The 25,187-nt window shown below is 41.3% G+C and overlaps 1 protein-coding gene across 1 annotated transcript in view; it reads left to right on the top strand.

The window, feature by feature from the left end:
• LOC126195688 (cohesin subunit SA-2-like) overlaps positions 1 to 25,187 on the top strand; it is a 357,264-nt gene that overhangs the window by 137,847 nt on the left and 194,230 nt on the right. The window lies entirely within an intron of this gene.

Genomic DNA, 25,187 nt, shown 5'->3' with positions numbered 1-25,187 from the left:
ATGTCAGCAGTGTTACTATAATTAAAGAGCGAACCAAATATTAATATAACTGATCTTAAAGATGCGCTGAAAACCATAAGGTCCTAAAGCACACTATTGTTGACTTTGAGGTTGCTCCTGACATCTGTTCATATTATAGTAGGCCAGTTTTATCTGTTCTGTAGTCCCGCATTGTATATATGAACATTCACGAGAAGCTGTCTCACTGATTTGCCCGATATTCACTTCCATATGTGCCCGAAGCTGCCTCACCAATTTGTCTAATATTCACTTCTATATGTGTCTGACAACAGTGTGCGGTAGGCCCTTGTGGTTTTCAGTGTCTTGTTATTTATTGATTATTTATGGCTCATTATTTGTGTCTCCTGTAATCTGTTCATTTAATGTATTTTCAATTTTCCTACTGTGTATCATAGTATGTAATTGTCTTACTCTGGCACTAGTTTTCTTTCAAGCTCTAACAAAATAATGTTTTGTTTACTTTTTGTTTGTCATTTTGTTAAATTTACTTACGCATGCTCTTGCATTTTAGAAGCTCAATACACTTTTGAGAATCATAAAAAAAATCTGTTCAGTATGCGGATGAGGAGGTTGTGAAAGGCTGTACAAATGTTCTCAAATTCTTCCAGTGTTCTACCTTTAAGGTTTATCTGCAAATTTGTGAAATTTTCCTCAGTTCCCAACAATGGATGGCTATTTTCATGGATGTGCATGACTACGTTCTCTTTTTGAATTTGTTAATGAAATGTGGCCCTTGTTCCTTGCACCTCAATTGAGAGGACATACCAATCTGACCAGTGTAATTCTCATTACAACTATTACATTGTGTTAGCACTATTTTTCTGCAATATCCTTTCTTCCAGCAATACTAGTCCTGGAATAGGTGCAGGAAAATTTCTGTGAAGCTTAGAAGGTAGGAGAAAAGGTACTGGTGGAAGCAAAGATGTGATTGCCGGTCATCAGTCATACTTGAATAACTCAGTCGGTAGAGCACTTGCCCATGAATGGCAAAAGTCTCAGGTTCCAGTCCTGATCCAGCATACTGTTTTGATCTTCTAGGATGTTTCAATTAGGAGCTGTCAGTAAGATTGAATGGATACAGAGAATCTTGACTTTGTAATGGTGCTGGCAGTGCAGACACCATTAAAAATCAGGATGGATGTTATTGCCCCAGAATGGCATGTGCAGGGCAGTGGATTGCATACCACTAACACCATGACATGCATAGAATCTGGAGGGTCAATTAGCAATAATCTTCTTTATTCGTACAGAGGTTAGTGACAGTGGCTTGGTTGTGTGTGTAGTCTCCCAGGTAGCAGTTACTACGTCAGCTTAACATATGGCAGCGTGCTTGGCTGTGGGAGAGTGTATAGTGAATACTTGGTAGTGGCTGTGTGTTCCTTCAGAGAAGCAGCAGTTGCAGGTAGTGCAGCCTTGTGGACATCAGGCTGATGTCAAGGCTCCAGCAGGAGGCAATATATGCTGAACATCCGGCCACTCCCGGCAGTCAGTCAGGCATCCTGATATTCTGGCTCCAAACCCAGGTCCAAGTGAGGTGGCACAGTGATAAATACACTGGACTTTCATTCAGGGGGACAACAGTTCAAATCCACATCTGACCATCCAGATTTAGGTTTCCCATGATTTCTGCAAATCACTCCTGGCAAATGCTGGGACGGCTCCTATGAAAGATTGTGCCTGCTTTCGTCCCCATCCTTCAAATATTCTGAGTTTGTGCTCTGTCACTAATGACATTGATGTCAGCAAGGCATTAAACGATAATCTTCCTTACTTCCAAAACCAGGCCTCCTTGGAAATGTTCAGAGGCTGTTAGAAGACACCCAAGAGAAGGCCCTCCTCTGGTGGCTATGGCTTGAGAACCACAATTGTCAGGTCTGGTAGGACCTTGTAGACAAGCGGCTATCTGATGATGGTATTGGACATAGTTAAAGCTGCTTGCTCCACTGTGGACTGACAGCTGGCATGGAGTTTCTTATGGCATTGACAGTATTGTGAAACAATATGTTTATTGGGCTGAGCAACAACTATTTATGGTTTGTCTGCCCAGTTTTAAAGTGTGGTCATGTAGGTGACAGGCTTGCTGTGCAGTGTTAGGCATGGCATGCAGGAATACAGCTCACCAGTGAGGTGGACTGAGTTCTTGTACCATGTTGTGCTAGCGACATACCAACACTCAGCTGCAAGATTTCATAGGCAGCTTAGCTTTTCGCTTCTCAATGGCTTGCAAAGTCTGGATGGAGGGTATTGCCACAACACTCTTCCCCACTTAGGAAGATTTGGTCCACTGAGTCCCAGGCTGCTGCTAGACTTGTGAATTGCTTAAAATTACAAAGCACTATTTACATTCTCTTACACTCATATTTACAATTTCCAAATCAATTTTCATTTCTTCTTTGTTTACTCCACACACATAGTATAAGGAGACCTTTGCACTCATAACTGCACCCCCCATAACTGCTCAAATCCTAGTGATGCCCCACTCATTTGGTATGTAATGGTCTGCAGGTTCAGGTTGGATGGTCCTCCACTGGTGATAGACATAGACTATGCAAGCGAGGATGAGGATGAAGTTGGGACCCAAACATGAAATTCCTATTAGTGTGATGGTGTGCTGATACCTGCTGCGATACTGGTGAATATGTTGGAACATCTTGTTCTGTGCTAATGTGCCCCTTGTATAGCTATAAGCTTGTGAGAGAACTGAGTGTGGTGGGATCCAGGGTATTATACTAGTTAGCTGTATTTCTAAAGGATCATTGGACATGTACAGCAGTGGTACATTCGGTTCAGAACCTAGTTCCTATTATTGTTGCCAGAAGCTGAAATGTCAGTCCTGCTATGTTACATTTTGTATTATTCAGTTGTATCTCACTGTCCCATACTTCTAAGTGTTCAGTTCTCTTTGAACGGTCCTGCTCGAGCAAGTGGTGGTAATTTCAACTGAGTCAGTGAGGTCCTGTCTTCTGAAAATAAGATCTTATTGAAAGATGTCACGTGGGCATCCTTCTGCAACTGTCTTCCTGTAGAAACAGCTACGTCTATTATATTTTTGTGAGAGTTTAGACTACTGTGAAATGGCATATCAAAAATCTGTCTTCTTCGTCATTGCCACATTTTGTCAGCAGTCTTCAATGCACTGTTTTTTTCTGTATGGTGTAACCATAGAGGAACCTCTCTCCCAACAGGTACAAATTTTCCTACAGTCCTCCATCTCACGAGATACAAGTGAATCACTTACCATTCATGTTTGGCATTTGTACTTGTCACTGATAAAAGTGCTAGCACATGGAGGTGATACTCAGCCAGCACTGACCTCACCTGAAAGGAGGTGGTAGTATAGCAACAAGATATTTTGTTGCTGGTGGTTCACCTTGTGCCTGCCATAGACTGGTCAGAAACTGACTTGACAGTACCATGTTAGAGTTTACCTGTCCATGGCTTCCTGTAACTCACCAACTTATAAGCGAGCATCCTTCACACTGTCAGCAAGAGTGTGCAGGATCCTTGCCATGACCAAATGGGTATCCAGTAGATCCAGTCAGGACTACACCATGCTCAGATTTCAGTTCATTAAATTTGCTATGGTAGTTGTGTAGCTAGCAGATCTGCCATTAGCCCTCACAACAGCCTAGTATTATTTAACAACCCTAGTTGTAAACTGGTTGGTATGCCATTCCAGACTGACCATCTGCACCCAAACCAACCCATTGTTTACCTGCTTTATATCAGCAGCATTAGCTGTTCTGAATAGTTTGCAACAACCTACCTCCTGCGTCTATCCCTCCCTGTTTCCATCTGTTTAGGTTTGGAACTGAGTATTTGGCCTATTGCAAATGTTTCCAAAGGTGATCGTAGGAGACATATAGCATCTGGTACTCCCTGCGCACTTTGTTCAGTACCCTGTTCCATCTTGCTTCTTGGTAAAACCCCATGAAAGCTTCATCCAGTCTCTGCAGTTCATTCCTTAAAGCCGAGGCACTGTATGTCAGTTTCAGTGTCCATAAGTGGTTTGCCATGATGACATATTCCGTTTCATTGGAAAGGGTGCTACCCTGTAGATATTGTACCTACAAGGCATTTACTCCTCCATTGCTCTAGGGGTACTCCTCCATCACTCTAGGGTTGCATTAGTGCCAGTGCTCTTCCAGGCTATCTCCATTGGTGGTGTTACCTGAAGCAAGTAAACATCAGTTACTCTCTCTCTCCCACTACATCAGCTTAACTTTAGGTCTAAAATGCAGTCCAGCTCGGCTCTATTTCCTGTTTTGCTTTCGTTTTCCTAACTCCTTCACCTATTTTGGGGACTGATGCAGATAACAGTGGTAAATAGTCCAATAGTCCAGCACATCCCGAAAGGAATGAAGATGTCAAATGTTGATGACTTATTATACAAGTAGGAAGCTTTAACGTCACGTTCACCAGGGAGCTCTTCTCAGTTGCTTGATGTGGACCTGAATGAAGAATTACATCGTCTTTCCCTGTGGGGTGTAAGGGTTTGTTAATATCACCCACTGTCCTACCCAGTGTCCAGGCAACATAGAATTACATCACCCCATCTGATCCTGACATTACAGTGCCTTTTTATTCACTTTTTGTACTTGATTCCATATATGAGGCTCAGCATTTTCTTCTTTGTACTAGAATAATTTCTTTATGCTTAATTTAACCTACATGAGACTCTGCTCTGTCTGCTACTTTACTCATACACTGCCAAGTAATGTGATTGCTTGCATCACATGACAATATGAATACCTTTTCATATTAGGGTCACTCAAAAAGAAATGAACTGGACACTGTAAAATGAAAACCACTGGAGGGATTATAACGCATTGCCATGGAAGAAGGTATGGTTCCTATAAGTGCACTGAGACCCTAAACTTACCACTAGAGGGACGCGGGCGCACAGCCAAGTGACATCTGATGACAGAGCGAGCATGTGCATGCGTTGCCTCTCCCTTGCACTCAGTAATGTTAGAAACAGAAAAATGGAGGCTTCATAAGAGGAGCAGAGGGGTGTAGTCCAATTCCTTACAGCACAAGAAGTATGGGGAACAGAAATTCATTAACACTAGAAGGACTATACTGGTCAATCTGACCAGTAAGCCCTGTTTAACATTTAATAAATAGTGCACATTTTATTTTAGGGGGGCTTACACTTCATGACTTGTAATGTACTTGACTGGTTTATAATTTCCCTAAAAGACAAACATCTATTACAAAAACTGAATGAAGTACAGACATTTTTACATTAAATGACCACAGCCAGACATTTTGATTGGAATGATATTTTTTATATTTAATGTTTCTAAAGGCACAATAATGAATTTTTACATCTGCTTGTCTAACTTTACATCACTGTTGTTATCTCATTCTCACTTTTTCTTTCCACTTTCCTGTATTTCGTGAAACAGTTGCTGTCCTCTGTCAATGCATTGTTAATGCATTGTTGTGCTCAGCAGTTTAGCACTCCGTATCATTATAGTGCATTGGTGTTTTTGTTCAGATGAGCTTCAGAAGTTTAGCACTCCGTATCATTATAGTGCATTGGTGTTTTTGTTCAGATGAGCTTCTACAACCCCACAAAATTTAGAGTTGATATTCTGGACCAGATGTAATGGCTGTACACTGTCAAATTTGGCTGCTGCAGATGGCCTATGCATGTTATTTTTCAACGTGCTAGGTCTTGCTAGAATGAATGAGTGGATTCATTTACAGAGAGACAATTTGAGAAAAAGTTACCTGGCGAATGTTTCTATTGAAATTAGCAGAAGAACTCTCTTCTGTGTATGTACAATCAAGGAACGAGACTGTTCATACATTCATTGGGACCACTGAACTATGTAAGGTGAAGGTACCGAAAAAATGCTAGGTAGGAGTTCAAACAAAACTAAAAATGTATGTGCAGTGCAAGAAATTTGCGTGTGGTCCGTGTGCTGGAAATGTTCAGTGTATGTGTGCAAAGCGTTTTAGTAAAGATTGTGGCTTTAATTGAAAACATTACAGAGAAAAAAAAACAATGTTATTTTCTCGTAATTGCAACAGCAGTTTATGCCCATTTTCTTTCTATTTCCTTACAAATATATGTTTATGGCCTGTTGGAGGCTTTGATTGAGAACAGGTCATAGAGATAACAAATATTTTTAATAATTATATATTTATTTGTAATTGTAAGTTTAATTTCAATCAAAATGGTGTTTGTGATATGTTTTTTACTTTGATATACTTTCCACCAAAAAATTTAAGCATAGCACATTGGTAGGGTAAGCGTAAAGCACTAGCGGCATTTAAAGACACTGTATTTATTTAATTTAACAAATAAAACTGAAAAAAGAGATAAAAACATCACTGCTCAATATGACCAGTAGCAGTCCTTCCAGGTAGTTTGCTAAAGAGAGTCCTCCTAGTGTTAAAGAGTGACACAAAATGTGGAGAGAGCACTGAATGTCCATTGCAGTTGAATCACTTATTTCAAAAAGGGGACAACTCATGATTGATAAATTATTCCAGAGAAAGAAAAATACACTCCACAACCTTATTTAAAATGTTATCAGCGAATTTCTTTCTGTTGCGTGAAGCAGTTCATTTTCTGGAATGTGTAAGACTGGTATTACGTAGTTTGAAAAATATTTGTAGCTTATATGGTGATTTTTATCATGTAGAGTTATACCCGTTTAGCAATAAAGGAGGAAGGAAACATATTGTAAGGCACTTATTTAAATTACACGAAAATAACAAACTTATACTTGATGAATGATAGTATTTTGAGTGTAATAAATACAATGTAAAATGTGTGTCTATCTGGGGTGTAGTATTAGACATAAAATTACCATAATACATTTACAAAATAACCAATTGACTTATTACTTTTTAATTGCTTTTAAAGCTAAATCACTGAGTGTGTATAATATCATCTTGATAACTCTTAAGTATTCACTAAAATACCCTAAGCTTTTTTTTTAAAAAAAACAAATACTGATTCCAGCCACTTTCCAGTCACTTTCATTTATTTCTTTTGTAGGCTACATCTGTAGCTGATAATAAAAGCTTCATGCTACCTATCTGTAATATACTTCAATAGTTTCCCAGTATCATCATTCTTCTCTTTGTTGCGGGAAATTTACCATCATATGCTTCTGTTTCAGGAAGCCCAATCCTCATTGGGAAAATATGTCCTGGCTTTCAGTAAAGTAAAAATATGGACTTGAATGATTTGATACATGACTTGTGTCTTCTTAGCTGAACTGTGCTCGGAGTACAGAAAGTAGAGCGAAACAAATGATGCTTTGTCCCATTTTCTAGTGCCTCTTCCCATTCATTTAGCTGAAATGATGATGATTTTTTTTATTTTTTTTTTAAATTTTAAATAAAGGGATCCATCATGCCTTAAAATTCGATATTTCATTTGTTTTTGCTGCTTAAACTTTAAAGCAACCAAGGTGGCTGAATTTAGTGATACGTAACATTTGTAATCATCTGCAATAAATACTCAGTCGCACATTTGTAAGTTCCTTTTCACGACACCTAAATCACAGTTGGATGGTAGGAAAGAGTGCCCTTCAGTGGGGAAATAGTTGTAGACTTTGTCAAATCTGCCATTGTTTGTTAAGAACAGTAACATTTTTATGACTGTATGATCGCAGTTTTGGTCTCTGTGTGCATCACTGAACAAGTGGAGTTCTCTCATGGGAACAAAGTATTCAGTCTAATGGCATAGAAGGACACACATTTCATTAGGACCTTTCTTACCTTGTCCCTCATGACAACAGTAAAATATACCTCCATCTGTTTTCATCTTGTGTATCTCTAAATTATAATCCCATAGCTTGCTCGGAAATAATCAGGCTTAGCTCTTTATTTTCTTCTCTCTCTCTCTCTAGCTCACTTTTTCCCTCCATGATTATTTTGAAATTTCAAACTCTGAGCTTCCCATCTCAATTATAAATGGAATAGTTAAAGTTTTCAACAAAGTTTGGTTCAGCATTATTCCAGATCTATCACAAGTTTATTTGTAAAACATGACAACTCCTGGAGTTCTTCCCTATGAGAAACAATTGCAGATTTAAATCCACTCTCTACAAGCAGCCAGTCAGTGACAGTCTCCCATTTTAATTTCAATAAATGTGTCTATGTCTCAATAAACTGAAACAAACAAAATCTGTTTTTCAGTTTTTGCGAATGCATCCCCTTTAGTGAGAAGTGATTCAACTACGACACTCAGTCTGATCTCTGCAGGCAGTGGTTGCCACTGTTACTGGTCTTCAGCAACAAGGGCCTCCGCCTGCTGGACAGTAGTATCCATAATCTGGTGTGGCATCCTAGTTCGTGCTTCATCAGCTAGTGACATGCATACTTCCCTGAAAGTCTTGTGCCGCACCTTGACATTTGCAATAGACATGAAGTTCTCTCCACACACTTGTGCCATTCCTTAATGAATTTCCATTGCCCGCATTCCTTTGGTGGTAAGGAAATGCACTTATACCCCTTTGATCTTTTTTCAAAGCCTCCATTGCTCTGTTTTCAGTGTTGCTGAGTGCAATGGACTGGCTAAAAGTGCATGAGCTTGCTTTATTGTCACATGGATGTGTGCCCATGCCCCCCTAGTGGCAAGTTTTGGGCCTTGCTGCTCTAATATGGACCACAGCTTCTTCTATAGGCAATGGGAATTATGATTCCTTCAGTGGTTTTCATTGTACAACCTCTGGCTCATTTCTTTCTGAATGGCCCTGATAGTTTGCAAAAAATCAGCACTAGATCAGTTGTCAACAATTCTTTTAATTTATCAACCATGTCTCCACACTCTGATGTTGAATAGAACTTCACTCCTTTTTCCGTTAAGTGACTGAGAGATTGTACTATTTCTGTAAGTTTTGGAACAAACTTTTTATAATAATATGTTAAACTCATGAAAGACAGTAACTCCTTATCCATGTAAGGTGTTGGAAAATCCTGTGCAGTATTTAGTAATCTACGGTACATCCGGATTCAACCACGACTAGCCACCTGTCCTAAACATTGTACACTTCATGTGATATGAAGTGACACTTCCCAATACTCTGAGTGTTGAGCGTGCGGCATGTGTCATTTTAAACACCTTCGTTAGCAGCCACACTTGTTCCTCCACATCCTTTTCATAGATAGTTATATCACCTTCATCTAACAAATGGTGAAATGTATCTGGTACATTCTTTAGCCAACTATCATACGACAAGATTGGTGGTGTGCTGAAGGAACCATATACACCATTTTCAGCTGGTCCTCTGAGGCTACTTCTGACTACTGATATGCAATACCCAAATCTGTGGTGAAAAAGTATGTGCACTACCCAAATAATCCAAATATCCTATATATTTGTGATTGAATAAGCATCTAATTGTACAACTCTTAAGATATCTGTAATCACAGCAAAGCTGATGTGCTTTCGTGCTATCCGTACTCTTTTTTGGGATGATCACCCTGATGTTCCCCAAAAACTATTACTATTCTCGATAATAATTTGATTAATAAACTCCTCCATCACCAGTTGTGGGTGATTACATATGTGGTATGACTTAACAATAGCCAGGTGGTCCATTTCCGATTGGGATTCTGCGCTGCATCATTGGAGTCACTGGCAAAGACCCACGTGAGTCAAACAGGCCCTCAAGCCCCATAATAACTTCTTCCAGTACTAATTTTTTCTATTCCTTCCAAGTGTTTTATGTTTTCACATGTTGTTGTTGTTGTTGTTGTTGTTGTTGTAGTAATCTAGGGTACATCTGGATTCAACCACGACTAGCCACCTGTCGTAAACATTGTACACTTCATGTGATATGAAGTGACACTTCCCAATACTCCTGAGACTGGTTTGATGCAGCTCTCCATGCTAATCTATCCTGTGCAAGCTCCTTCATCTCCCAGTACCTACTGAAACCTACATCCTTCTGAATCTGCTTAGTGTATTCATCTCTTGGTCTCCCTCTATGATTTTTACCCTCCACACTGCCCTCCAATGATAAATTTGTGATCCCTTGATGCCTCAGGACATGTCCTACCAACCGATCCCTTCTTCTAGTCAAGTTGTGCCACAAACTTCTCTTCTCCCCAATCCTATTCAATACCTCCTCATTAGTTACATGATCTACCCACCTAACCTTCAACATTCTTCTGTAGCACCACATTTTGAAAGCTTCTATTTTCTTCTTGTCCAAACTATTTATTGTCCATGTTTCACTTCCATACATGGCTACATTCCATACAAATACTTTCAGAAACGACTTCCTGACACTTAAATCTATACTCGATGTTAACATATTTCTCTTCATCAGAAATGCTTTCCTTGCCATTGTCAGTCTACATTTTATATTCTCTCTACTTCGACCATCATCAGTTATTTTGCTCCCAAAATAGCAAAACTCCTTTACTACTTTAAGTGTCTCATTTCGTAATCTAATTCCCTCAGAATCACCCGACTTAATTCAACTACATTCCATTATCTTCGTTTTGCTTATGTTGATGTTCATCTTATATCCTCCTTTCAAGGCACTGTCCATTCCATTCAACTGCTCTTCCAAGTCCTTTGCTGTCTCTGACAGAATTACAATGTCATCGGCGAACCTCAAAAGTTTTTATTTCTTCTCTCTGGATTTTAATACCTACTCCAAACTTTTCTTTTGTTTCCTTTACTGCTTGCTCAATGTACAGATTGAATAACATCGGGGAGAGGCTACAACCCTGTCTCACTCCCTTCCCAACCACTGCTTCCCTTTCATGCCGCTCGACTCTTATAACTGCCATCTGGTTTCTGTACAAATTGTAAATAGCCTTTCGCTCCCTGTATTTTACCCTTGCCACCTTTAGAATTTGAAAGAGAGTATTCCAGTCAACATTGTCAAAAGCTTTCTCCAAGTCTACAAATGCTAGAAATGTAGGTTTGCCTTTCCTTAACCTTTCTTCTAAGGTAAGTCGTAGGGTCAGTATTGCCTCATGTGTTCCAACATTTCTGCGGAGTACAAACTGATCTTTGCCGAGGTCAGCTTCTACCAGTTTTTCCATTCGTCTGTAAAGAATTCGTGTTAGTATTTTGCAGCTGTGATTTATTAAACTGATAGTTCGGTAATTTTCACATGTGTCAACACCTGCTTTCTTTGGGATTAGAATTATTATATTCTTCTTGAAGTCTGAGGGTATTTCGCCTGTCTCATACATCTTGCTCACCAGATGGTAGAGTTTTGTCAGGACTGGCTCTTCCAAGGCCGTCAGTAGTTCCAATGGAATGTTGTCTACTCCCGGGGCCTTGTTTCGACTCAGGTCTTTCAGTGCTCTGTAAAACTCTTCACACAGTATCGTATCTCCCATTTCATCTTCATCTACATCCTCTTCCATTTCTATAATATTGTCCTCAAGTACATCGCCCTTGTATAAACCCTCTATATACTCCTTCCACCTTTCTGCTTTCCCTTCTTTGCTTAGAACTAGGTTTCCATCTGAGCTCTTGATATTCATACAAGTCATTCTCTTATCTCCAAAGGTCTCTTTAATTTTCCTGTAGGCAGTATCTATCTTACCCCTAGTGAGATAGGCCTCTACATCCTTACATTTGTCCTCTAGCCATCCCTGCTTAGCCATTTTGCACTTCCCGTCGATCTCATTTTTGAGATGTTTGTATTCCTTTTTGCCTGCTTCATTTACTGCGTTTTTATATTTTCTCCTTTCATCAATTAAATTCAATATTTCTTCTGTTACCCAAGGATTTCTACTAGCCCTCTTCTTTTTACCTACTTGATCCACGAGGTATAACTGTATTAATTAAACCTAAGTGGAAGCTGCAGTCACTCCATTTGCTATACACTGATCACATCAGCTGTATTTTGGGAAAAGCTGCCTTTTTATCACTACATATGCTAAAAGTCACTGCATTAGTGTTACGCCACCATGCTATACTGCTGTTGGCTGCAGGTGAAAAATAAACATCTGAGATGTATTCCAGAAGTTTTCACTGTATTTCACAGGGTGTATATGACCCAGGACAACCAGGAGATTCGGGAAAAAACTGGAAATTTTTTCATCCACCAAATACTGGGAAAAACATGGGAATTTTTCATTGTTTCAGTTTTCAGTTAAGTTTTTTTTATTTTTGACTGGTAAGAACTGATACTCTAACAAAGGATATTACTGTACCTCACTACTGCAGAATAATACTACAGAAATAAATCATGAATGTGAGAAAAACAAAAATAAAACAAATAACAAAGGAAATGCACCATACATAGCAACAAAACACAGTGCCCATACAAGCATCTACCAACAATGTGTCAAAGGCATTAGGAAGACTGTGCATTGCTTCATAACAACAAATTGCCTCCAATGAGCATGTTGTCACAACTGCTTTCATTAGATTCATTTTAGAAGTTACAAGCAGGCGCATGCACAGCAGAGTCGCGTACGTGTAGTACCTTCTCCCGCTTCTGGCCACAGAAATGTGGCTGTTGGCTGGGTAAGCAGTCGTAGCAAGCAGCTAGATGATAACGGGAAAAATTTTACTGGCGCGCCCAAGCTCCCAGATGAAGGGGAGGGGGGCAAATTGAGATATCTGACCTGGGTGGCAATTTCAGGTGGGGGGGGGGGGGGGCACCAAATTCATATTCTTGAGGTAAAAAAAAAAAAAAAAAAAAAAAAAAAACCTTGTTTCACAAAACACTTAGCCTCCAGCGCACATTGGTCTATTGATATTTCATATGATTTTGAAACACATCACTGCTGGTTTCTGAACCCATTCTAAGTTGTTTTCTGAATGAGCCACAAGTTGATTTTTGAATGCATGCATATTGTATTTGATGTCTCTGTCAGGGGAATCTTCATCACATCTAGAAATAAACTTTCCTGGAGACAAAAGGGGACGGGGCCATACAAGCTAAGCGGAGTAATGCCGAACGGATGAATACCAATCGCTGTGGTTGATTGGGTTTGCAGATGATCAGCATTGTTATAATTAGTAGCAAAATCGGTAGATTTAGACTACCAGAGTGGAAATAAATGACTAACAGAAATAACAGGTAAGAAAGGTTACATAGGTGTATTCAAGAAAATGAAATTTTGACAGAAAATTTTTGGCCAGCTTGCTACAGTAGTAAGGGCCAGTTGTACAGTTCCCGGCTAGCACCTGCTTAAGTTCTATTCTGGAAGCAGTGTGTAAAATGTGTTATATGAACATGTAACAATGCGTAACCGGAGAATAATCGCAGGATAATGAAACCAGTGATTCTGTAAGTTAATGAAGTTAATCGTCCAATAAGTTTTGACAGAACGAGGTAGGAGAAGAAATGGGGACATCACACAAATTATGGAAGAATATGACGATTCAAAATTTCGATCTTATGCTTGAGAAACTGGAGCGTATGAATGAAATGTGAAACTATTTCCTAACATAAAGCTTTTTGATTGTAGTAGGCCTAATAGGCGTTTGATATTGGTACTTTGTGAATTATAGTCTGTCGTGTTATAAAAATGACCAGTTGTGCCAAAACAGTCTCGTTTATTTGGTATGTGTTACAACTGCTGGAATATTAGAAAGGCCTATTTTGTTTTATCTAGCAGACAGTGACAAAATAGATGTAACAATATTGAGAAACCACACCAGTCTTGGGTACTATTTGTATTAACAGCTTTTTCAGTATTAGACAGCGACATTTCGATTTTTCATGTATCAACACGTTTGATGAACTTCGATGAGGTTATAGATTCTTTCACAGAAAGGAAAGCATGCCATGTAAAGCTGTAGCAAGATTAGAGAGAAAATATGTGAGGAGCTAAGTATTGAAGAAATTGCAAGTTTTATATACACTTTTCAATTCCACAGAGTGAAAAACAGTGACATGTGATAGAAGAGTGCTATGTGAAGAGGCATGGCACTGCACTTTGGCGCACTTAAGACCAAATAACATGTCTTACCTATCCTTGAACACATATGTTTTATGTATCAGACTCTGCAGAAAGATGGGTGCTAAAAAGTGATTTTGCTATTTTCTCTTCGTTTACTGCTCTCATGTCAAATGAAACATAAATAGGTAAAGAAATCCATTACTGTACAGCTACACTATTGATGAAATGATTGTATGGCATTGTTGGCCGGGAGGCCCCATGCGGGGAAGTTCGGCCGCCGTATTGCAAGTCCTTTTTAGTTGACGCCACTTCGGCGACTTGCGAGTCAATGATGTTGACAAACAGATGGAGACAGTATTTGCCAAAAAATGTCTAGGCGTAACTATCCAAAGCAACCTTAAGTGGAATGACCAAATGAAACATTAGTGGGAAAAGCAGACACAAGACTCAGATTCATCGGAAGAATCTTAAGGAAATGTAACTCATCCACGAAAGAAGTGGCTTATAAGGCGCTTGTTCACCTGATTCTCGAGTATTGTCGACCTGTCTGGGATCCCTATCAAGTAGGACTGATAGAGAAGATCCAACGAAGGGTGCCGCATTTCGACACAGGATCGTTTAGCTGGTGAGAAAGTATTATGGAGATGCTAAACAAACTCTTACCGACAATCATTCTTCCCACGCACTATTCGCGAGTGGAACAGGGTTGGAGGGATCAGATAATGGTACCGAAAGTACCCTCTGCCACACATCATTAGGTGGCTTGCAGAGTATGATGTAGATGTAGATTAAAACAAAATGGATTTCTGCAGCCAGGAGCTATCAAGTGAATTAAAATATGTTAACTTAATTATGGGAGGGTAAAATATGTTATTAGTTTCAGATTTTATTTTATTTCCACCTTTCTGACAGTCAGGTATTAATCGCCTTGCAGAACAATGAAGTTATTTTTGTAAGTTTGCTAAAGAAATTTCGCTTTTATTTATCAATTCCACTGAGGCATTCAATGTATTTGAAATGAAGTTTTTAATTCCACACTATTGGCTAGTTTCAACTGTTCACTGAATTTCAAGTGCATGATTTCATGTTCTAGCACACATGCCATTATGACGTAATAAAGAACCAAATATGAGGTAATACAGTGCTGGTACTCCAAGAAAATTTACAGCCCGAAAATCACACTGAAAAGCTTAATATCAGGTCGAGGTCTGCTTCATTGTGAATCTGGACATACGAATGTGCACTTTAAGTATGCACATTAAATGTGCACATTTTAGTATGGTTCACAAAATTCTGATGCTCTTGGAGTATCCTCTGATGTCTAGTTTCTTTTATGACATAATGTAAGATCTTTTAATGTTTTACACGTACAAACATATGGCCTTCCTATGTCATTGTATCTGCACAAGTGCAGTGGCACCTGTTATCTGGCACTCTCTACCAACTGCTGAAATGAACCTATTTCTAACAGGTCACGGGAAAATATTGCGAATGATGGTTTGAAAAGCGTTACTTTCGAAGTAAATTTTCATTCACGCAAGCTGAACTATGTGCGAGAATGTACGATGAACATTTGACTTTCATTCAAAAATCAACTCTTTGATGACAAGCCATTTAGAAGAATTTTGAGCCCAGAAGATCAGACATTTATGTTGTTATTAAAAATTTTAGTGGCACATTTGGGTGATATATCTTAAAGTGTAACAGACGCAAAAAAGATCAACGTTATATGTGTATGTTCAGCTTCTCTTGCAGCTTTATTAACCTTAAGAGACCAATATTATATGTGAAAGCTTTGCTTTCCTCGAAGCAACACTGTATAATAATTTAAATGATTAACTTTTCCCTGTTTGTGTGTTCGCACTGCTTGCTGTTGGCTGGCTACATCACATGTCCTATGCTCCAAATATCCACTGTTAGCGGCTGGCGAGTTCACGTGACATGAGCTATAGCTGGCTTACAAAAGCGCATCACAATCTTGATTTCAATGCTTCAGAAAGTAACATGTGGTTTCTGGTGGAATTCGAATTTATACTTTTGTAATATGAGAATATACAGCGTACATGTTGCTGCACATCAAAGATCTTTCCAAAACGTGTTTTTTCCCTTAGTTTCATTTTCTAAAGTGCTGGGAAATTCTATGCCTATGTATAAAACCATAACCATTCAAATGACTGATAAGTTTTACAGTTCCAAGGGAAAATATACTGTCACTTAATATGGAAAAAGTCTGTTTTCAGCCAGGAGAAAGTGTGTATTTTTAACAGGGAAATCCAGAAAAAAATTGGGGAATTCTTTTTCCTTGTCAGCATATACACCTTGTTCCAGTTTTCAGTTTGTTTCACCTTTTGCTATTTTCAGAGTGAATGTAAAATGAAGGAACCCTCAAAACTATGTGTTTTAATGTATAATTTGTGGCAGTAATATGTTGAGAAATGGATCAAGGGAAATAGATCAATTACATTGTACAGCTTTTCAATTACGTACCCTACTGAACTACTAGTGGCAGAACCCACTTTTTACCCAATTATACGACATAAAGTTCTTAAATTTTGGGGATGCGCAATTTGGTTATGTCAGTTGACGCTATGACTGTTGGTAAAATTGATACCTAGTAGGAGAAGAATGAAATTCTCCTGCCAACTTTGATTTACAGCTTCTGTGCCTGTTTAAACTATATAATCCAGTACTTTAGGAATTTCAGATGCTTCATAGCCTAAGGTCTATTAACTTATTACATAGTGAGGTAAACAGAGTGGGTTTGTCTGGTACAGAGATGTGTGTGTGCATCCCCACAGAGTTTTATTTTAGGCTCGATGAGAGAAACAGAGACGTGAAAAAATGAGTTTACTTCCCTAATTGACGTTACAAGCTTATTAGAGGTTGGCTCAGTGAATTTCTGTACCTTGTGTAAAATGTAAATTTAAAAGAAAGCTGGGTGCTACAGTTTCTCTTCATGCCTTCTTTCAATCCTGCCAATGCATATGACATACAATGTGTGGTGCAATGTATATACATGAATAGTGTATGTAGTTGTTGCAACTGTATTATATCAGATTTGAGCACGAAAGTCAAAATGTGCTCTCGCAAAACCGTTGTTCTATTTCTTTGTAACATCTCTGCCATAGGACATGATCTGGACAAAAAGTAAATTTTCAGCACTCACAAATGTTTTCATCCCTACCTGCACTCCCGTCATTTAAGGGCCAGTCCCCCTCTCTCCACATCCAGCAGGCAATCTTATTTTATATGTGTTAGTGTTGCGTGGTGGCTGCATTGGCTGTTGGGTGACATAACAAGTCACAAGCTAATAAGAGCTCATTAGGCAGAAATGGCCGATGTTTCCTTGATTCTGATCGAGCATGTTCTTTGAGACTCATTGAATGAATTTAAAGGACTGCCTATCGACATTGTTGCTGAATACAGTGCATTGGAAATATGTGCAAAAAGACAAGACTGAGCAACCTAGCAGTAGCTGTATCACAATTGTGCAGTGAAGTCAAATGTTGAAGGTTGTGTTGGCAATGTTGATTGTGGTTAATGTCAGCATTTCCTCTCTCATATATCTACTTTTTGCAGTGGCCTGAAATATTCTCTTACCTCCGCCACTACCTGCAGTGTGAACCGTCTGTCTTTTGTGACACTTATAATTTGTTCAGTCACATCAAATGTCAATAGGAAGAAAACAGACGAATTCAAGTGAGACCTCAAGTAAGAACATAGTATTGAGGTAAACCTTATTAGGAAGAAACATAAAATTGGGAAGTTTTTAGCATTGACCTTATGGGTTTTCACAAGGGCTACACTTTTGTGGTATAAAATTTTTAAAAAATGTAAAATCGGATGATGTAAAATCAAAGTTGCGTTGTATATTGCTGGTTTGTTCATTTTCTAGTCAGTGTTTACAACACTGGGAAAAATACAATAGGAAAGAACTTAATAGCAATAATACTGTTATACCTTCTACTACAGGCACTTCTAGTAATTATGCCTGAGTGCGAACTTTGCGCATTCCCTATGTTCTGTACCATAAAGCCCAGCCATTCTACATTCAAAATAGATCACTGATGTAAATTTGGGACACAGAGCACTGTGTTCCACCAAGTTACACTGTCCACGCCTTACTGGGAGCAAACATCCATATGTTTCTTTTGTGTTCCACCTAAAGTCACTTAAGTTCCTGACTGAGTCTGTTATCACCAGTAGCACCTTCCAAGCAGCCCTGCAATACAGGCATTTAGATATTACCAACATAATCACATGGAAAAATGTCAAAAAGAGTTCGTTCTTACTCACCACATTGATGAAGATGATGGTGATGTTTGGTTTGTGGGGCGCTCAGCTGCGTGTTCATCAGCACCTGTACAATGTCAAAAAGAGTTCGTTCTTACTCACCACATTGATGATGATGATGGTGATGTTTGGTTTGTGAGGCGCTCAACTGAAATGATGAGGACAACACAAACACCCTGTCCCCGGGCAGAGAAAATTCCCAACCCGGCTGGAAATCGAACCTGGGACCCCGTGATCAAGAACCAGCAATGCTAGCCACTAGACCATGAGCTGCAGACTTGCCACATTGAGATGATTGATGCTGATTGCTGTCCCATGGCATCACTCACTGTCACTGGCTTTTTTCTGGCATTAAGTGTAATGCTGCTTGGGGTAAAGCACCATTAAGTGACCGGACTGTCATTAACTGCTTGAGGATGGCATGTGCAGGACAGTGAGTTGCATACTATCAGCGCCAGGGCAGTGGCAGAATCAGGAGAGCTCATTTAGCAATAACATTCTTTTATACTGTAAGGTGCTTGTTCAGAAGTTGGTGGCAGTGTCTCAGTAGTGTGCATAGTCTCTCAGACTGCAGTTGTCACCTTAATATAACACTCAGCAGTGTGCTTACCTTTGGCAGTGCGAGTACATGGGTGGCCGTGCGCTGCTTCAGCAAAGTAGCAGCAGCTGATGCTATCTTGATTTGATTAGATTTGCACAAGGATCCAAAACAACAGTGGTCTTAGCCTGCTGTTGCCTGCAGTGAAACTGAATTTATTGTGCAGTTCCTCTCTGTGATTCTAGTAAAGCCTGCCAGTATCCTTAAAGAGTAGGAGACCCTTCGCTAGATCTTTAGTAGACACAAATTCTTCAGGTATTAATGACATGAATATTCTGTGTCTTTTGGCTCCAACATTTCAATTTTAAGTTACATGTGGTGCAGTTTCGCCCCCTTGCTACATTCTTTACACTTAGGCACTTCTTTCTCTATACAAATTAGTGTAAGAGTTTCTTAAGTTCTCATGGCCAGTCATTAGTTTTTTCATGTTTTGAATCTGTCCCATTTTCAAGCTCAGAATTTCAGAACCTCTCTTAAAACATGGCTTCAGCTGATATAGTCTACAGTGCAGCAAGTTAAGTGTTTATCTTTTTCTGTATTTTCCATCTAGTATATTTATTAAATTTCATACATGTTTCTCTGTTTAAGAGGTTTAATCTCACGGTTCTGGACATGTAAATTCATTCAGTCAGTAATGCAGTAGTTGCTCGTTTGTTTTGTTTTGAAAGCAACCATCCATTCGTTTAGTAAGCCAGTCAGTCAGACTCCAGCTCTCGGCTGATTTATGTCTACAGATCTGCAAGTTAAGTGTGTCTTTTTCTATGCTTTCCATGTATTATATTTATTAAATTTCATGCATGTTTGTCTGTTTAAGACGTTTAATCTTGTGTTTTTGTATGTGTAAATTCATTCAGTCTGTAGCACAATAGTTGCTCACTGATGAGCCAGCTATGTAGCTCATTAATGCATCAGTGTCCATTGGTGACATATCATGAGGGTAGCAAGTTACATGTCTAGGATTGTCTGCTTTTATAGTTCACTTCTTCAGTTAGTCTTGCTAGGATGTGTGCATGATGCAGGAAGAGCTGGCCGCAGTTTGCTAACGGCTGACTGTGCTTTTGGCTATGGTCAGTTACCTTCAGGCTGCTGCCTCGGGGTGTAGTGGTGGTGGAGAATTGGGTTCATCACATGGGGCACCTCAGGTGTCACTTATTTTGCCCACGGGCTCTGCTCCTGAGGCACCTCCTAGTGCACCCAAACTGGTGGATCTGCTCTCACAGTAGAGCGAGTGGCAGATGGTAATGTGTCGGCGTCGCTTGAGGCAGAGAGCCAATGTGTAGATTGGCTGCCTGACCTCACCTGTTCTCCGTGTGAGTGGACAGGTGGCCGCTCCTTCAGCAGGGTCCGAGCAGGCACACAGGGGAAGGGGTTTACTAGTTATTGGGAGCTCCAATGTTAGGTGCATTATGTAGCCCCTGAGGCAGATAGCATTCAGGGCTGGAAAGAAAGCCAATGTGCTGCCAGTGCCAGTATGTCTGCCAGGGGAGGGGTCTCATCTGAGATGTGGAGGCAGCCTTGCCTGTGGCTATCAAGCATGTAGGATGTAGCTGTCTGCAAGTTGTGCCTCATGTCAGCACCAAGGACACCTGTTGTGGCGATCCTCAGTTCGTACAGGTGGCTGTCGGAGGTGGTGAAGACTGCTGGCCTCGCATGCAGGGTGCAGGTAGAGCTCACATTTTACAACATCATTCCTGGAGTTGATTGGGGTCATTGGTTTGGAACCGAGTGGAGGTTCTGAAACAAAGGCTTTGTCGACTCTGTGACAATCTTGGCTGCAGATTTCTAGACCTTCGTTATAGTGCGGGGATTTGTAGGTCTCCCCTTGATAGGTCGGGGCTGTACTACACAAAGGAAGCAGCTACTCGGGTAGCAGAGTACTTATAGAGCAAACATGAGGGTTTTTTTAGACTGTGCAGTAGTTTGAGATTCACTCACTAGTTGATATCAGCAATGGAACTCAAACGGCATTCAGAATAAAGACACTTCGACTATCACAGTTTTATCAGCAAACTGTCAAAGTATTCATAATAAATTTCCCAAATTTACTGCCCTCCATAAGATTTTTGCACTCAAGATTATTCTTGGGACCAAGAGCTGGCTGAAACCTGAAGTGGAAAGCTCTGAGATATTTAGCAAGTCATGAAACATATCTCGGAAAGACATATTAGAGGCCCTAGGAGGGCAAGTGTTCATTGCAGTTGGCGAAAATATTGTTTCTATTGCAGGGTGTATATGATCTGGGACAACCAGGAGATCCGGGAAAAACCCAGGAATTTTTCCATCCAGGAAAAACCCGGGAATTTTTTAGAATTCTGGGAATTTTTCATTGTTTTAGTTTTCAGTTAAATATTTGTTATTTTGACTGACAAGAACCAATTCTCTAACAAAAGATATTATTGTATCCCGCTACTGCAGAATGATACTGCAGCAACAAAACATGAACGGGGGGGGGGGGGGGGGGAATCGGAAATAAAACTTAAGTTCACCCAAAGGAAACTCACCATATACAACAACAAAACAGTGCTCATACAAGCGTCTGTCAACAGTAAAGTGTGTCAAAGGCTTTAGGAACACTATGCAATGCTTTATAACAACAAACTGCCTCCGATGAGCGTGACGTGACAACTGTTTAAATTAGATTCGTTTGAGCAGTTGCAGGCGGGCTCTTGCGCATGCGCAGTTGAGTAATACCTTTTCCTGCTTCTTGTTACGGAAGTGTGGCTGGGTGCCACTACTTAATATTGCCCGGTTCAGAAATATCGTAGACCGGGGCTGATGCACAGAGCTGTGCGAGTCGTGGTGGGGAGGTGGGTCTTCTCCATGTAACCTGTGTTTACGTTCAGTGATTTTGTTGTTTCCTCTTCGTTTATTGCTCTCACGTTAAATGATAACAAAACGGATTTTTGTGGTCGGGAGCTATCAAATGAATCAAAATACGTTCGCATAAGGTCAGATTGAAGGAAGATATTGAAGCAATTCAGAGGTGGACTGCTAGATTTGTTACCAGTAAGTTCAGGCAACATGTAAAAGTGTTATGGAGATGCTTCTGGAACTCAAATGGGAATCCCTGGAGGGAAGGCGACGTTCTTTTCAAGAAATGCTATTGAGAAAATTTAGGGAATTGGCATTTGAAGTTGACAGCCAAATGATTCTTCTGTCACCAACATAAGGACCATGAAGCTAAGATATGAGAAATAAGGGCTCATACGGAGGCATACAGACTGTCGTTTTTCCCTTACTGTATTTGCGAGTGGAACAGGAAAGGAAATGAAATGACAAGTTGTGGAACAGGGTACCCACTGCCACACACCATATGGTGGCTTGTAGACTATTGTACAGGGTACCCTCCGTCATGTACCGTACAATGGCTTCCAGAGTATTTGTATATATGTATATGTAGATGTATCTGCAATTCATCCAGCTGCCAGAGAGCCACCATGGCTGCTCCCAATACCCTTAATGACGTTGAGAGAACTCTGAATGCAGTTTCAGGTTCTGTTCTCACATTGCTATCAGGGTTTCCTCTCTGACTTTCACCACAATGGTTTGGCCATCAGATACAACCTTCCGGTCAGTTAACCTCCAGTCCAATGTCAAGACCTTCTGGTCTTGCAACCATACTTCTAAACCATAGTCTTTGGAGTAACATCCTTAAGAAGTTTTGGCATCCAGATTTATATTTATGCAGTCTTGAAAAGCTCAGCTGCTGTCTTACCCAACAGCTTTATCTCCTCTGATGGAGATATTGTGTGCACTATCTCCTTAAGCCCATCCACTGTTCCCAATCTATCACAGAAATAGGTTGGAGCACCTTGGTCTAAACAGATCCTCCTGAGTGTGGAGTATAGACTTGTGTCTTCTCTAATATTCATAATGAGTAGTTCCTCCCGTTGTGAGGTGATGATGGCCAGTGGGTATCATGTTGGATGACAGCCATCCTTAAAAATGACTCTCCTGTACTCTAGGTCTGTTTCCCTATTTCATGCTCAGCTTTTTCAGGATCCGATTGTCCTGAGAAATGGGAGTACTACATCTACATACATACTCCACAAGCCACACATGGTGTATGGTGGAGGGTACACTATATCTCTACTAGTTATTTCTGATGTGTCGACAGAAGTGCCGACACAGTGTGATTTGAGGAGACCGAAATGCACGCTATAAGCTCACGAAGGATGGCGTGAGGTCTGAAACAGGATACGTAATGAATGCTATAAAGAAAAGTACGTAGCTCCTGGAATACTTAACTTTTATCCATCCTTGTGGTACATCGCTCTTGACGATACAAGTGAGACTCTTTAGATACAAGCTATGTAAGGCTAATGGAGCCTTGCTAGGTCGTAGCCATTGACTTAGCTGAAGGCTATTCTAACTATCTGCTCTGCAAATGAGCGAGGCTTCGTCAGTGTGCATCGCTAGCTACGTCGTCCGTACAACTGGGGCGAGTGCTAGTAAGTCTCTCGAGACCTGCCGTGTGGTGGCGCTCAGTCTGCGATCACTGACAGTGGCGACACGCGGGTCCGACATGTACTAATGGACTGCGGCCGATTTAAAGCTACCACCTAGCAAGTGTGGTGTCTGGCGGTGACACCACATTCCTCCCCCGCAAATCGGCGAACGGTCGTGTTATAAGGCTTCCGCCCGCCGTGGGGAGGACCCCATGTTGACATATGCGATGAGGTGGGGAGCCTAACAACAGGCGAGGCTGTGCCACCCGCACCCTGCCATTCGGTCCGAGGGGAGCTAGGAAACGCCTGAAAACCTAGTCCAGGGTGCACGTCAACATGCGGTGTATGCGCCCGTAGAGAGACAGTAGGGGCCGAAGGGTCGACCTCCATTGCGTCGGGGCACCCGACGCGCGAAGACGCCATGTGGTCCGGAGCGGGCAAGAGTTCCATGGCGGAGGACAGCTGGTCACGGGAAGCGATCGGCGGCGCGTGACCCAGGGAGGCGCCCGGCGGCAGCAGCGACGCGTCCACTGCGGGCGGCGCCGGCGGGAGAACAGGCGGCGGCGCGTCGCCATGAGGCAAAATGGAAGGCAGCGTCAGTAACACCTGGGGATGAGGCGAGCCAGTAGATGGGTCCCCAAGGTGCTGACCAGACGGCACCGTCGCTGAAAGCAGACGGGGAGCAGCAGAACACAGGCGACGACAGAGGCGCAGCTGAGTGAGATGCCGACGCACCTCACCAGAGGCCCCCAAAACCAAATACATCGCGCGGCCAAGGCAGCGAAGAATGCGCCCTGCGAGCCAACGCCGTGAACCTCGATAGCTGCGATAGAATACAACGTCGCCTGGAGCAAAAGCAGGCGTCTGCTGCTGCACAGGAACCTGATGCGGCGGATGCAGCAAAGACATCAAGGTTCGATGAGGACGACCGTGGAGCAACTCTGCCGGTGAGCGACCGTCTCGGGGCTGAGAGCGATACAAAGACAAGAAGAGCAACAACGCGTCCTCCCGAGAATGCGACTCTTTGAACTTCAAAATCTGTGACTTGAAAGTCCGGACCAATCGTTCAGCGGCACCGTTTGACTGAGGCGCAAACGGCGCGGATGTCAGATGTTGAATACCATTGGCCGTGCAGAATGACTGAAATTCTGCGGACATGAATTGTGGGCCATTGTCGGAAACAATAGTCTGTGGAAGACCTTCAATGCAAAAAATAGCGGATAACGCTTGGATGGTGGCAGAAGATGTTGTGGAAGACATCCTGACAACAAAAGGAAAATTACTGAAAGCATCGACCACAACCAACCATCGAGCATTCCAGAACGGACCATCAAAATCGATGTGCAAGCGTTGCCAAGGGGAAGTGGCTTTCGGCCATGCAAAGAATTCCCGAGGCGGTGCGGATTGTCGTTCAGCACACGCCATGCAAGAAGAGCACATACGCGTAATCGCAGCATCGATTCCGAACCAAGTACAGTGCTGACGAGCAAGTTGTTTCGTTCGCACTATACCCCAATTTCCTTGGTGCTGAAGCCGTAAGACAGAGGACTGTAACGAACGTGGGACCACGACTCTGGACTGATCATTATCAGAACGCAACAACAAAACACCACGTCGTACAAAAAGTCTCTCCTTGTGAGCAAAAAATCGGCAAACCAACGGATCCTCGATCCATGACTTTGACAAGGGCCATTGCGTAGCAACAAAACGCAAAACGGTAGCAAGGACAGGGTCAGCAGCTGTGGCTGTAGCTACACGACGAAAATCAATCGGAAACGATTCGACCGCGTCATCGGTTTCCGCATCAATGAACATGCAAGCAAGTTCGGAAGAATTGCATGCTTTATCCTCAGCAACAGGCAAACGGGACAACGCATCGGTGTTTCTGTGCTTAGCAGTGGACCGATACAAGATATCGTAGCGGTACTGCGAGAGGAAAATAGACCAGCGAATGAATTTCTGTGCTGTAC

Source organism: Schistocerca nitens, chromosome 7, assembly GCF_023898315.1.
Source record: "Schistocerca nitens isolate TAMUIC-IGC-003100 chromosome 7, iqSchNite1.1, whole genome shotgun sequence".
NCBI classification, from domain to species: Eukaryota; Metazoa; Arthropoda; class Insecta; order Orthoptera; family Acrididae; genus Schistocerca; species Schistocerca nitens.
The sequence above is the reverse complement of the archived record's forward strand: the minus strand, read 5'-3'. Positions and strand labels throughout refer to the sequence as shown.